The 14,616-nt window shown below is 39.3% G+C and overlaps 2 long non-coding RNA genes across 2 annotated transcripts in view; one reads left to right on the top strand and one right to left on the bottom strand.

Annotated features, from left to right (window-relative positions):
- Positions 1–14,134, top strand: part of LOC140843362 (uncharacterized) — a 107,553-nt gene extending 93,419 nt beyond the window's left edge. The window contains exon 4 of the long non-coding RNA XR_012121043.1: positions 13,875–14,134. This is a non-coding gene — a long non-coding RNA (uncharacterized lncRNA). The remainder of the gene's footprint in view (positions 1–13,874) is intronic.
- LOC140843361 (uncharacterized) lies at positions 754–14,579 on the bottom strand. Its single transcript, XR_012121042.1, has 3 exons — positions 14,482–14,579; positions 14,062–14,175; positions 754–1,039 (listed from the first exon to the last, which is right to left on the bottom strand). It is a non-coding gene; the product is annotated as an uncharacterized lncRNA (long non-coding RNA).
- Positions 14,580–14,616: the final 37 nt, after the last annotated feature.

Below are 14,616 nucleotides of genomic sequence, written 5' to 3'. Positions count from 1 at the left end.
TTAATTTATCATCTAAGAAGCTGATCTAAATATTGACAAAGGATTTTTGTTGTTGTTTTTGAGTGATTGTTTTTCTGTTTTTTCTTTTCTTAGGAGTTATCATAAATTTGGAGACTTTTAAAGGTGGAATTCAGTTATATTTTATATTCTCAGTGTCCAACCCACTGAATCAGAGGCCAAATGAACAAACTCCTAAATTGTGCTTTCATGGTGTGCCTGCTCGTCCCTGAGCCTCCTGGTTCTTTAACTGCAGACGAGCTGTCCTGGAAAACTGCTCAGGGAACAAGCTTATGTTGCTTTGACAGTGTTTTTGTATCGGGGCCTTTTTAGTCAGGGCAGAGGACTCCCTTTCTCTCTTTCCCTGCATCTTCTGGGCAGTGATCTTCATCACTTATGGTAAATCAATGTCTTATTTGTTCTAAGATCTTCAGCAAGATTCTTGTGTCACCTACTACTGGGAGAACGAGTTTTCTCTTCTGAGGGCAGCTGTGCAGCTGTGCTCTGGGACTGTGTGTTCTTGTTTCTTAGCTTCCTGGATGTTCTGCTCTGTTAGTTTCTCTTGGTTTGGATGCAAGAGAAAGCAGCAGCCTGGCGCAGACCGGCTTTGATGGGAAGTGCAGTTTCCAGTTTGGTTACAACGTCACCTGCAGTCATGTGATTCATGTCATTTCCCTGGTAACCATTTCTGGAAACAGCAGCATAAGCTTTTCATGCAGGCTGTTGTATAGATTTCATGAACATAAGAGACTATTAGTTAGCTATTAATAATGACAGGCGTGGGGGCTGTTGTCGATATAATCAATGCTAATATGTGATAAGCACTAAAAAGGAGCAAAGTGCAGGATTGTACATACATTTGTAGCAATCATGTAATATTTAATTTTAGAATCATAAGATCAGAAGCAAATTTGGTGAGAGGGTAGAATCTAATAATTTGCATCAGTTTCTTTGTTCTGTGACCATGTCCAAGTCACTACACCGAAGCCATTCTGTGGAAGGTGGCAGTGTGTTTCAGGCTTTGCTGTACTCTCATGTAGACCTGGAAAGGTGAAGGAGGGGTGGCTGTTAGAAATTCTGGCTTGGAGACTGTATTAATTAGCTAGGGTCACCATAACTAGTACTCCAGGTTGGTTGTTTAATACATACAACTCTTACAATCAAAGTTAAATATTTGTGTAGATTTTCATCTGTGATGTTTGTCCAGTCAATCTATCTCTCCCTATATAACATTGTATTAATTACTGCAGCATTATAACAAGCTCTTCTGTCTGTTAAGACAAATTCTGCATCCCCACCACTGCCTTTTTATTCAGAAAATTCTTGGATGTTCTCTCTCATCTATATTAAAGTTTTAGAATCAACTCATTCATCAATGTCTGTGAAGAGCTCTGTTGATATTTTGATAGGAGTGGCATTCAGTCTATAGGTTATTTGGGGGAAAATTATTCTTTGTAATACTAAATCTTCCTATTCAAGAACAGTTATTTAGTGTCCTTCTGAAAGTTTCATAACTTTTTGGAAACCAGTTTTCTTGCATATCAAAATTTAGTAAGCTTGGTTAATGAGATGCTTTTTTCATTTTAGTCCATATATTTGTGAGATATATTTCTTTTTAACTCTCATACCTATTAAAACTAAATATTGAAATAAAGTGACTTCAGAACCAGACCTTCAAATTATATGCTATAAAACTGAAAAGGATTCACTATAAACTAATATTTGTATTGAGAAAAAAGTTTTTATGCCATCTATAAACTTATTTGAATAGTTTTTGTGTTATTCTTTTTTATTTCTATTATGTCTATTATGCTTTATAAGGAATACTTGCCATTTAAATTTCTGCTATGGAAACAAAAAGGAAGAAGGTTAAACAAAGTAGTTGATGGCTTTCAGGAAATTAGGCTTTGCAGGAATTGTAGGAAATGGCTGACCATGATTCAGGTACCTGTTTACCACTGCAGTGAAATAATTCACAGGAGGAATACCAGAAGCTTCTGGAAACATCTTAAGCTTACAATCTGCTAAAGCACATGACATGCCTGCCAATGACACAGGAACAATATTATGGTTTGTGCTTCTTTCCCATCTTCCGAAGCCTGTGTAAATATCCCTCACAGGAAGAATATAATGCAAAACCCTGCTGTCAAGGATTCTGAGAAATGTAATTTCTAATCTTTTAGCCCTTTTGAGTAAGAGATTTTGGAAGATGAATAGTGTTGGGTTACCCATGAGTAATCTGCACAACACAAAATACACAAAAGTACAAAAAAGAAGTCAATATACTATGTAGGTGGTATGTGTTCATATGGTGGGATGCTGGTAAGGATACGCAATCACACTTTTTTAGATAGTACTTTGTGAATGCCCAGCAACTCTAGGGAGTCTCTCACTCTCTTATTTCCCAATTACTGTCCCTCTAATTCACCGTCCTTCTCCCTGCCATCCTGCTGTTTGATCACCTCCTTCCTCACCAACCAGTAGGCTTTTAGGACACATCAGTGTCCTTCTCCTCCATCGAATGCAGGGTCCTTTAGTGTGTAGTTCTGTGGCTACGAGTACGTTGCTCCTGAAGACTGACCTGGCAAGTATAGGCAGTAGAGGGGACAGCTGAGTGGTGTTTGCACTCAGTGGTGTTTGCTCAAATGCTCTAATAGGGGCTGGGGAGAGGGAAAGACCATAAAACTAGTATTCATTAATGACTTCTGCTTCGGGACACACCAACAGAAATGGTTACAGGCAGTACAGCTTTCTGCCCCTGAGGTAACTGGTAAATCTAGTCTAGTCCCAGTGATGACATACCACAGATATTTTGTATGACTTCCTCCTCAGCATCCTTCTTACATTTTATTTGTCTTTCTGGCCTCCAGGAACTGGCAGGTTATTTCACCTGCCACTACCTGTGCACAAGTCAGAGTCTTCCTTGTTGCAAAAAACAAAATAACGACAAAAAGCTAGTGCTCCACCCACTCAGTGCTGGCATTCATGAGGGTCATGCCTAGTTCATATGTGATTCATAGAGCCATGACAATTACCTCGCACTCAGCTCTTAGCCCAGGGTGACAGTCCAGCTCGCCTCTGTAGTCTCCCTGTTCTCTCACTCAGCAGAAGACTCTCCCCTCCGAGGCAGTAGCTTTATGCTCTATTTGCCAGCCAACAGAGTAACAGCATCTTTATCACCCAGTATTTTAATCTTCCCAGAGTAAGCAGAACCGCACATCAAAAATAGAAAGATAGTGACCTCAGGGTAGGTCTAATAGGAATCCTTGAGATAAAAAGGCTGGAACCAAATTCCTCTCAAGTCTTTGACTTTTCCCATGACTTACGTGGCCGTGGAAACAAAGTTAAAGATAAGAAGACATTAGTAACTGTCTGCATGCACAGTGCCCTTTAGGATTGAAAAAGGACCCTGTGGAGGGACTGTTCTGGGACTGAGGACTATCATACCTCCTAGGATGTAGAAGGTACTAGAATCATCCTTACTGGGCTGTATCAGAATGCAGCATGAGTATAAGGAGCTCTTTAATTAGTGTTCCTGGGAGGGGGAAAGGGTAAAAATGAGAGAAGTAGAAATGATATTTATGCAAAATATCCTGTATTATTTACATCCTCTATTTGGTTCATTAGTAGTAACATTTGCCAGGGTAAGTTTTATTGTGTTATGATTTCAAAAAATATTTTAAAAACATCAGTAGCAGAGGAAGACTAAGGCATTTTAATGTAATGTAGATTTCTGGTTAAAGACAATTTAGTAGTGATTTCTTCTAGAGAGGCTAGATGATCTTACGCCCCTGACTGAGGAACTTGTTCTTTATGCCACACCTCATGAGGAAGACACGGCTGCCAGATTCCTGTGCACAATCCCTAAAGAATGCCTTTGCTGTGAGAGTGTATTTGCTTGGGCCCGGTCAGATTTGGCTGAGAAGGGTGGGCCGCCCCCTGGGCGGGCCACATACCTTCCCTGGGAGACCAGGAAGCTGCCCGGCCACTCACACTGGCAGTGGGAACTGCAGGTTCACTGATAGACCTTTTCTCTTTGATTAGGCATTTGCCCAGAGCTTTCGAAATGCTTCTATGAGATCTCTCAATGGTAATTCTTTTTTCTAAGTTTTAAATGACTTTGTTTATTTCAGTATGTGATTTCAGGGATGAATTTTTAACATTTCTTGATTTGCCTTTGATATCTTGGCAAGTCGCACAGTTATGTCAAACATGTTGGCCTGCTTTCTTTCTAATCTCTGCAGTCAACCAACAGAGCCACTGAAAGAGTCTCCTACTGTTTCTGCCACAGGCTCTGCTGAGTGAGTGAAAGGAAAAGGAAGGGCTTTGATGCTGCTGTTCTGTGGTAAGACCCAGTGTGGCACTTTCCCAGTCTTGTCTTGCTTCAGGAGACCCCTATGAGCTGCCTTACTCATTTACACATTTTGGCTCCAGGTATTTTTTTTCTCCCTGTTAGGGAAATAAAAATTTTGATGAAATAGTAAAGAATAATAGACCTTATCAAGTAGCTTCACTAGAAACCACTAGGAATTACTCTGGCTCCACGACAGAAGTTTGCTCCCATTGAATTTTTACGTTTGAACCTACCTATTTTAACAGAGGCAAAATGGGGCCTGGTTGGGAAAGGAAAGGCAGAGGGGGAATGCAGGCATATAGGTTCCACTAATCTGAAGAGAATGCTTTCTATATGACCTTTTCTAGAGTCTGAGAAGAAAATGAAAGTGCATAGACCCCATACCTTCCTCTTAAGTACACAGATAAGGAGCTGTGGCTTATATTTATGCATATTATACATAAAGAATAATATTTGATTCTGTAACATGAATACATTAGCTTATAAAACTTTTTTTTTTTCCAGCTCATAGCTCACCATTTAGCCTGTGATGGCTTTTTCTTTTAATGGTGAAGGCTTTCGGTAGGTCATACCTACTGTTCATAACAAAATGCATCTATTCAGAAAAGAAGTATGCACTGAATGTCTCTTTATTCCTTCCTACATTTTCTACACCAACTTACTCAACAGGTCTCATGGAAAAATAGAGTGGATTATGTGGGCAGATGCTAATGTAGTGCAATGTTAGGGTCCTAGGAAGGCCTTGCTTTCTAAGAGTCACACATCTTAGCTGTGATACAAAAGGGTACTTCATCCCAGTTTTCCCCAGGGACCTGTGGACCTTGGAATGAGCCACAGAACTACCCCAGGCATCAAACAGAGGAGGAGGGAGTACATGGAAATTGACTTCCTTAGACTGGCCTCTTGGGTTGGTATGGCACAAGCAAAGATCAGAACACTTAACATTTCTCAGCCTCTCTACGTGGGGTTGGCCATGGGTGTGTGATGTCAAGGTCCACTCCCTAGTTCTGCATTGCAGAATTGTGGTTAGACTAGATAGACAGGTCAGGTTATATGAGTGCTTCTGGGGGGAAAAGATCCTAACTATTGTTGGGGGTTGAGTTTGTTCTCCTAGGTTCTTGTCCCCACCACAGCAAAGAATTGAAATGCAGAGACACAGTAGCAAAGCAGAACGGAAGTTTTGTTAGGATACACTCTAAGGGAAGAGTGAGCCACAGTCAGGGTCGACAAAGGCAGGCTGCTCACTGTGGGGCTTCTTTTTATGGGGTTTTTGGCAGGACAGAAAAGTCCTTGATCTTTGGCTTTGGAGGCTGGGTCTAATTGGTAAAAAAGAGGCCAGGGGCTGCTCTAATTAATGGCTTCTGTGCCTGTCTGTGGATGTTTTATTTTCTCTTATCTGGGGAGAGGCTGTGCTTGGAGACTTCTCATCTGGGTATGTTGTTTTTTTCTTTCTAGGGAGTGTCTGGACATTCCAAGTAACTGGTAGTCCTTGAAACTTCAGCTAATTAACTCTGTGAGTCTTTTCTGGCTCTCTGGTTTGATCTGGTTAACTCTTTGAGTCCCTTTTAGTGGGTTTTACTGGCTTTGTTCTCCTCCACCCTCTTATGCTTACCTTTCTGCCTAACATTATGACAGCTGAGGTAGGATGCAACAGTGGAGATTCTAGTGTTGGTTTCCAAGCTCAGAAAATACATGCACTGAAATGAAAAGGCTTCTTTTAAAGAGGATCAGGGAATAGTACACAGTGGAAGGTGAAACGGTGGATACATGTCAGCAGCAGGAGTAGCATAGGGCTGAAAGCCCTGGCTCTTCCTTGTACTACTGCCTGCTGTGAAATCCTAGGCATGTTGCTTAACCTCTCTGAATCTCAGTATCTTCCTCTGTGAAATAAAGATGGTAATAGTACTTTAGAAGGTTGTTGTGAAGATGAAATCAGATAAGGTATAAGTGCTTTGAAGCTTATCTGATATAGGGAGTGGTCAAGAAAAGATGCCATAATTTTGAGTGGGTTCTGGTCTCCCTTGCACACAAATGAAGTTGTTCAAAGTTTGGCAAGTCACCTAACTGTTCAGAACCTCAGGATTCTTGTCTGGAAAATGAGGTTTTGACTAAATGTTTATGATCTTTTTCTTATTTATGTTCCCAGTCCACAAGGAAGGGAGGAAAAGGAAGAGGCATGTATTTTCAGTAGGGTTCAGTTAGCAGATACAAGAGGTTGGCAGAGAACCTCCAGCTTTTATCTTTTGTGAACCATTCTGTCCCCACCCATTCCTTTCCCATCTTGTCCTGGACTGCTTTCTACTGCAATGGCAGACTGGAGTTTATGGATATGGCCCACAAAGCCTAAAATGAAATATTTACTACCTGGCCTTTAAAAAAAGATTGCTGACCTCAAGCTATAGAAAAAAAAAGCAAAACAAAAAGGAGGTTTGATTCTGAGTTGTATCAGTTATGTTAATAGTGAAATTTGTTATAACATTTTTATTCTGTTTGATGCTTTCATATTAACTTTGTATCTCTGTTCAAAGCCAACAAGTGTCATCAAAAAATTTTTTTTATTAAGGTATTATTGATATTCACTCTTATGAAGGTTTCACATGAAAAAACAATGTGGTTACTACATTTATCCATATTATCAAGTCCCCACCCATACCCCAATGCAGTCACTGTCCATCAGTGTAGTAAGATGCCTTAGAGTCACTATGTGCCTTCGCTGTGCTACACTGTTTTCCCCGTGATCCCTCACACCATGTGTACTAAACATAATACTCCTCAATCCCTTTCTTCCTCCCTTCCCCACTGCCCTCCCACACCCCTCCCCTTTGGTAACTACTAGTTCCTTCTTGAAGTCTCTGAGTCTGCTGCTATTTTGTTCCTTCAGTTTTTCTTCATTGTTATACTCCACAAATGAGGGAAATCATTTGGTACTTGTTTTTCTCCTCCTGGCTTATTTCACTGAGCATAATGTCCTCCAGCTCCATCCATGTTGTTGCAAATGGTAGGATTTGTTTCTTTCTTATGGCTGAATAGTATTCCATTGTGTATATGTACCGCATCTTCTTTATCCATTCATCTACTGATGGACAGGTTGCTTTCCATATCTTGGCTATTGTAAATAGTGCTGTGATAAGCATAGGGGTGCGTATGTTTTTTTGAGTATGAGAAGTTGTATTCTTTGGGTAAATTCCAAGGAGTGAGATTTCCAGGTCAAATGGTATTTCTATTTTTAGTTTTTTGAGGAACCTCCATATTGCTTTCCACAATGGTTGCACTAGCTTACATTCCCACCAGCAGTGTAGGAGGGTTCCTCTCTCTCCGCATCCTCACCAGCATTTGTTTTTCTTAGTCTTTTCAATGCTGGCCATCCTAACTGGTGTGAAGTGATATCTTATTGGGGTTTTAATTTGCATTTCCCTGATGATTAGTGATGTGGAGCATCTTTTCATGTGTTTGTTGGCCATCTGAATTTCTTCTTTGGAGAACTGTCTCTTCATATCCTCTGCCCATTTTTTAATTGGGTTATTTGTTTTACTAACGAGTATCATTCTATTTGCTAATGTGGCATTAGTGAACAAGTATCTTGATTATTTCTTAGAAATTTGCCATGATTAGGAGGAAATATTCCACAAAATATAATTTTTTTGTAACTTTCACGTGTCTTAAATGTCTAGACCATGATTTTGGAATTATACATCAGTATTGTGCCTTCTATATATAAAATGAATTTAATCAAGTGTTTACATTCCTTTTTGTTCTGCCTTGTTAATTTAAAATATCCTCACCCTCTTTACACCAGATATTAGTAGTAGAACTGATAAAAGTTAAGATTTGTTTTTATAGAAGACAACTCAGTGAATAAACATATATCATTTTTTTCTTCCTGAAAGAGCTGAATATTTAAGTAGAGAAAATGGAAAATATAAAGCAAACCAGCAGCAAAAAAATAAAAAATAAAAAACATATAAAAAATGTAAAAAGCACATGAGATGCATGAAATGAAAAAACAAGTTACCTCAAAGTGTTGTCAGTGACCTCAAGCCTTCTTGCTCTCTCTCTCTCTCTCTCTCTCTCTCACACAGACAACACCCCCCCCAAATTATTGAGGCCAACTATTTTAAGTAACTCTTTATTCAAATGACTTGTTTAGGAGAGGAGTAGGGTGTTGGCAGGGTGAATTGTTGTGGGATCAAAACAATAATAAGGCAACCAATTCCAAAATATTTGAAAATCACTCTCTTCTAAGGACATCATTCATATTATCACCAATTTTGTTCCAGTAAAGGATAATTATTAGTTTACAATAATGTTTGGAAATTAATATTTTTCTAAAATTTCCTGCTCTCTTCTGAAGAGATAGAAGTAAATGATTATGCAAAAGGATATGGAGACAATTTGAAGACAAATTTGAAGATAATGTGAGAGGAGGGGAAAATGGTTGGAAAGAATGAAGTAATGGGTGGAAGAGGTGAGCAGGAGAGGCTGGAGGTGTGGTAGGTATGGTCTTTTCAGACAGAAGGATCACTCAGAAGTAGGAGAAGGACTGACAGAGCAAGAGGTTGGAATTATGCATGGGAGACATAAACTAAGGGATGCGGGCAGCCAGTAGAATCAAAAAAGGTGGAAATGGCCTTTTCCCTCTGAGCCTCCAGAACCAACTCTACCTACATTGACTTTAGCCCAATGAAACTGACTTACACTTCTGATCTCCTGAACTGTCAGATGATAAACTATGCTATTTTAAGCTGGTAAGTTTGTGACAGCAGCAATGAGAAACTAATACAATAGTGAATCATTAGAGGAGAGATAAAATATATTTTGAGAAAGAAATGAAACTCTACCATGATGGGTATGGGAGCACTGAGGAAAGATGTTTTATGTGTGTCAGAACACAACGGAGGAAACCACAGCTCCCAAGTGGCTTCTTTGACCCATTACTGTGAGACAGCCTCTAGCCATGATGTTTATCTCTACTCTTTTTCCTGTAATAAACTAGAATTCTGAGAATCACCATTTTGGGTACTGTGGTTCTTCCCTGTTTAACTGTTGTGCACTTGCATTGACTGAGGTTTCTGGAGCTTATTTCTGATCTTTACAACGTGAAGAAGCCCGACTAACTCAGCAGGGAACAGATTTGAACAGGAAAGAGGCCAGTTGGCAGGTGACTGAAGTAGTGTCCTCTCAAGATGATGAGCTTCCCAAGCAAAGCAGGGGCAATGGGAGTCAAGTGGACAGGAAAGGTTAGACCGTATTAGGAGGTGGAACTGAAGGTGATGGATCAGTGGCCATTTAACTGGCTGTGGATGTGGATGGAGTGAGGGAAGAGGCAATGAAAATGGAGGTTTCAACCTTGGGCAGTAAGTTCAGCTATGGTCATTCTTATTCGAGGAACTCTGTGAAATGCAGAGAAATTGTTTCTTATTTCAAGAGAACACTAAGTGTTACAGTGAGTTGAAGAGCTAATGTTACAGACTTTAGTTCAGTATATAATAGTCTATTTAGTACAGCCTATTATAGTTAAGTCAGGAATAGAAAAATCTGATAAGAAAATTAGATTCATAAAACAGATAAACCAGATTTTTTGGCAAAGGGTGAATACTCCTGTATGCCCCCTCGCTCTTTATGATCATTATTCCATCAGTGAATCAGTAATTACTGAATGCTACTATGAGTCAAGAATGGTGCTACATGTTTAGAATAAAGACAAATATAATTGCCTGGTCTATGATCTTAAGGGGCTTGAGATGTAATACCACGAAATATTTGACAATAGAGAGACTGTTGTGAAGTGGAAGAACTGACTGCCATTGAAGAAAATCAGAAATGATGATCATGAAATCACGAAGTGACAGTCTGGATTTAAAACTACAAATTTAATTAGAAAAGTAGATTTGCCATTTTAAATTTTTCAGTGGAAGGAAGAAAATTTTTCCATCCAATCCCTGTGGAACTGTCCGTTTTAGCCTGTGGCCAGGAGGATTGCACTGTATTTGCAGTGTAGCTTAGGTTTGTCTATAGAAGACCATGAGACAAGGAAAATGTGGACATATAATGCCTTTGGGACCTGATATTGCTGGACTGCAAAAATGCTGGTGTTGGTCCAGGAAGGAGGAAGAAAGTAACAAATCTTTCAAGCAAGATTTCTCAGTGTTGGCACTATTGAGGAAAGTTTGGCTGCAAGTCCTACTTACCCAGTTACGTCTCTGCTCCTACTTCTCTCATTAATTAGACCAACTATGCCTCAGGTTGCCAAACCTTGAACTACATTCATAAGCAGAAATCTGGGAGACCTTAAGAGGATCTAGAAAGGCAGAGCAGGTGGCTGCCTCTTCTCTATCTTGACCACCTAAGTGTCATCTTCTCAGACTTCCAAATTCAATGTCAACATCATCTCCCAAGACCAGGTAGAATTCTTCAGTCTCACCGCTATGTGATGCACCTAACATTGCCTTGTATTACTTCATCCTGGTGTATGATAGCTATTTAATTCAATGTCTATCTCCTAGACGTGGTCAATTCCTGGAGAGAAAGCCCTGGGTCACATTCAGTTCTCTGTCCCTTGGGACTGAAACAGTACTAGAAGCATATTAGGAACTTAATATTTGTTAAATGAACAAATGATTGAAGAAGACAAAATAGAATAAGAAGGATAAATCTATCACAGAGGGAAATTTGTTAATATTTGTTTACCAAAGTTAAAATGTACAAATTCTTGGATCCAGCAATAACATCTCTAAGAATGTATCAAACACACATGTGCCACATATGTATGTATGGTATTATTCATTACAGCATTGTTTGTTAGCAGAAGCTTAAAAATGATGAAAATGTCCATTATGAATGGATGAATGAAATAGGTTATGGAATATCTATGTGATGGAATGCCAAGCAGCTGTGAAAAAACAGTGTGGAAAGAATTTCAGGATATAATGTTAAAGGAAAAAACAATATTTTAAATTATGTAATATGAAAAAATATGTGTAAAAATTTGAGGGAATACTTATATCTTACACTTGCTTATATATGTATAAATGTCTCTGAAAGGACTCAGAAGAAACTAATAACTGTCCTTTTTTGGACATCACAATGTGGAGGGAGAGAAAGACTTCATCATATTCCTTTTTGTAGTTTCAGCTTTAGAAAAATGTAAATATGTGACTATAAAATGTAAATACATGGTTTAAAATACTGTATAAGTATTTTTTAAAAGAAAACTGTATATGGATGATTATAACAACTTTATTCATAATTGCCTAAACTTGGAAGCAACCAAGATGTCCCTCATTAGGTGAATGGATAAATAAACTGTGGTACATCCAGACAATGGAATATTATTTAGCACTAAAAATAAGTGAGCTATCGAGCTATGAAAAGAATAGTGAAAATTTAAAAGCAAATTACCAATGTGAAAAAGCTATAAATTATATGATTCCAACTATATAACATTTTGGAAAAGAAATAAAAAGGTCAGTGATTTCCAGGGGTTAGGAAAGAGGAAGGGATGACTAGGCAGAACACAGAGGAATTTAGGGACAGTGAAATTGTTCCTTATGATACTATAATGGTGGGTAGACACCACTACACAATCAAAACTCATAGAATATAGAGCACCAAGAGATGTCCTAATGTAAATACTGGGCTTTGAGTGATAATGATGTGCCAATGTAGGCTCTTTGATTATAACAAATGTTCACTGTGGTGGGGGGTGTTGATAACAGGGGAGGCTATACATGTGTAGGAGGAAGGGGCATATGGGATTTCCTTCCTCTCAATTCTTCTGTAAACCTAAAACTGCTCTAAAAGGAAAAAAAATCCATTTAAAAGGAAAAAAGAAAACTGGTGAGTTAGATTTACACTATCATTAAAGGACCCTAGATTTTGAAGCGATTTCTGGTCATTCATTGATCTGATATTGCCAATCTAATATATGTGGACCATGGCATATTATTTTTGATGCTATGGGTGATATAAGTGAATATATACATACATATCCTGTTGAAAGCCATTGTACTTTCTGTCACCTATTAGTTGGGTCTCAGGCCTGCTGTAAATTTAGCTCACCCTGTAGTCTAGCCTGTTTCTTGGTTAAAGTGTCCCTGCTCCTTTCTGGTACCTTGGAGAGACAGTGGAGCTTCATACCCAAGAATATGCACTCCAGGGTCAGCCTGCCTAGGTTGGAATTCTGGGCTGTGTGATCTTAGTTTTTGTTTTCTTACTCTTTCATGGATACAGCAGCGGTTTGTATAAATTAGAGTTGTGATGATCAAATGAAATAATACATGTGAAGCAGTTAGCAGTGATTAACACATATGTGAACTACTGTCATTGCTGTTTTTATTGTTACTTTTATTGTCATCTTTGTAAGCACCATCAATCATGTCTAATCTCTGCTGGTTCTTTGGACAAGGGTAGTTGCCTGTTTGCAGCTTAAAGAAGAGTCAGGAAGCCTCAGGAACTCAGAGTTGAGCCTTCTTGGTTCTTTCTGATGTTGACTAGAGTGTAAAGGTTCTGAGTTCCAGTTTAAAAAATCCTGCTGTCGTCACTGTGACCTGCCCAGCTGGTAAAGAGGTAGATCTCATCACCCACTGCACCAAAAAGGACATGAGCATAGTGAACAGTGGGTCAGTACCAAAAGGGGAACCCAGGCTCCTGTGGGCTCTGTGTTGTGCTCTTTGTTGGTCTGTCTCTTGCTGGTGCCGTCAAAGAGGATTAAGCAATATGCCAGCTCTTACAGCACTGGCAGGAATTCATTAATTCTGCCATCTGTTTACTCCCAGCCCTGTTATTATTATCACCCTAATGATATCACTTTTGTTTTAACATGCACATTGCATTTATTTTCTCCAACTGGGATGGAAATGGGGATCCCCCTATCTTCCAACCCTCAAAGTCCTGGGGTAAAAGATTAGAGAACTTTGAGATGCTGATTTGTCCTCTTTGTATTTTTTTTTTTTTTTGCATTTTTAACATCCCTTTTTGGGATTTCTCTGGGGTGAGAAGTTATTTTAGTCTGTTCAGGCTGCTATAACAAACTACTAGAGACTAGGCAGCCTATAAACATTGGAAATTTAATTCTTACAGTTCTTGAAGCTGGGAAGTCTGAGATCAGGGTGCCAGCTTGGTGGGTGAGGCTCCTTTGCTGCTTCATAGTCTCTTCCTTCTTGCTGTGTCCTAACATGGTGGAAGGCGCTGGAAAGCTCTGGGGTTGAGGGATCTCTTTTATAAGAGCACTAGTCCCATTCATGAGAGCTCCCGCTTCATAACCTAAGCACCTCCCACAGGCCCCATCTCCCAATGTCATCATCTTTGGGGGTTGGGATTTTAACATATGGATGTCAGGGAGACACAAACATTCAGATCATAGCAGGAGGTAACAATAATTAAATAATAATTATTAAATTAATGTATGAGAAGTGCTTAGAACAATGCCTAGCACATTAATACTGCTATATAAATATTTGCTCTTCTCATTATTGTGTACCAATTAACGTTCATTTTCTTGTTTTATTCACATCTGTGACCACAGCTCAGCTGGACAGTAGTTTTCAGCAGCTGTCTTGAAACTGGAGGATTTGGTTAATTGTTGCTGTGACAGATGACTAACGGTGACCCAGGAAATTCTAATGACCCGGTTTTTCTCAGCAATGCTCCAGACTTGCAAAGTTTCTTTAAAGCCTCCCGAGCCACTATGGAAGGTGCGTTTCAGAACCTACCTTAGGACCCCCACCTAGCATGGCTCTTCTGCGCTGTTCCTTCCTCCCCAGAAGCAGGCATTGACACTGGAGTCTACCGCCATCCTCAGGTGTGAAAGAAGTTTCAAACATCCTCTTCACATTTTATATATGGTGAAATAATAAAAGGATCAGAATTCTTACATTTCAGAATGTATTTTTCCTCTGATAGTTTTACAAAATACCCCATGTAGAATTTGTGGAACAGATTCCTTTCTTATTTCCCTATCTCTGGGTTTCAAAGGACTTTTCTCTCCTAAAGATCCTAGTTCCTATGAGCAATGTACTTCCTGTATGTGGATCCAGGCACTATGGGCACGCAGAGATCCCTCCTAACTTAACTTTTCTGTTTTTGTTTTTGGGTTTAAAGAGAATCCAGAATAGGTTGGGTACTCTGCTTACCTTGTCAGTGATACAGTTGCGTGTGTTGTTGATATAAATTTAAAGAGTGATAAGAGGAATTTTGTTTTTTTGGCATTACAAGACTTCACCAAACAGACAGAAGGTCCATGAGTTAGCCTGTTTGAATTGAATGGG

Source organism: Manis javanica, chromosome 9 (assembly GCF_040802235.1).
Source record: "Manis javanica isolate MJ-LG chromosome 9, MJ_LKY, whole genome shotgun sequence".
In the NCBI taxonomy this organism is placed as follows: domain Eukaryota; kingdom Metazoa; phylum Chordata; class Mammalia; order Pholidota; family Manidae; genus Manis; species Manis javanica.
Note: the sequence above shows the minus strand (reverse complement) of the source record. Positions and strands in the feature narration are given on the sequence as shown.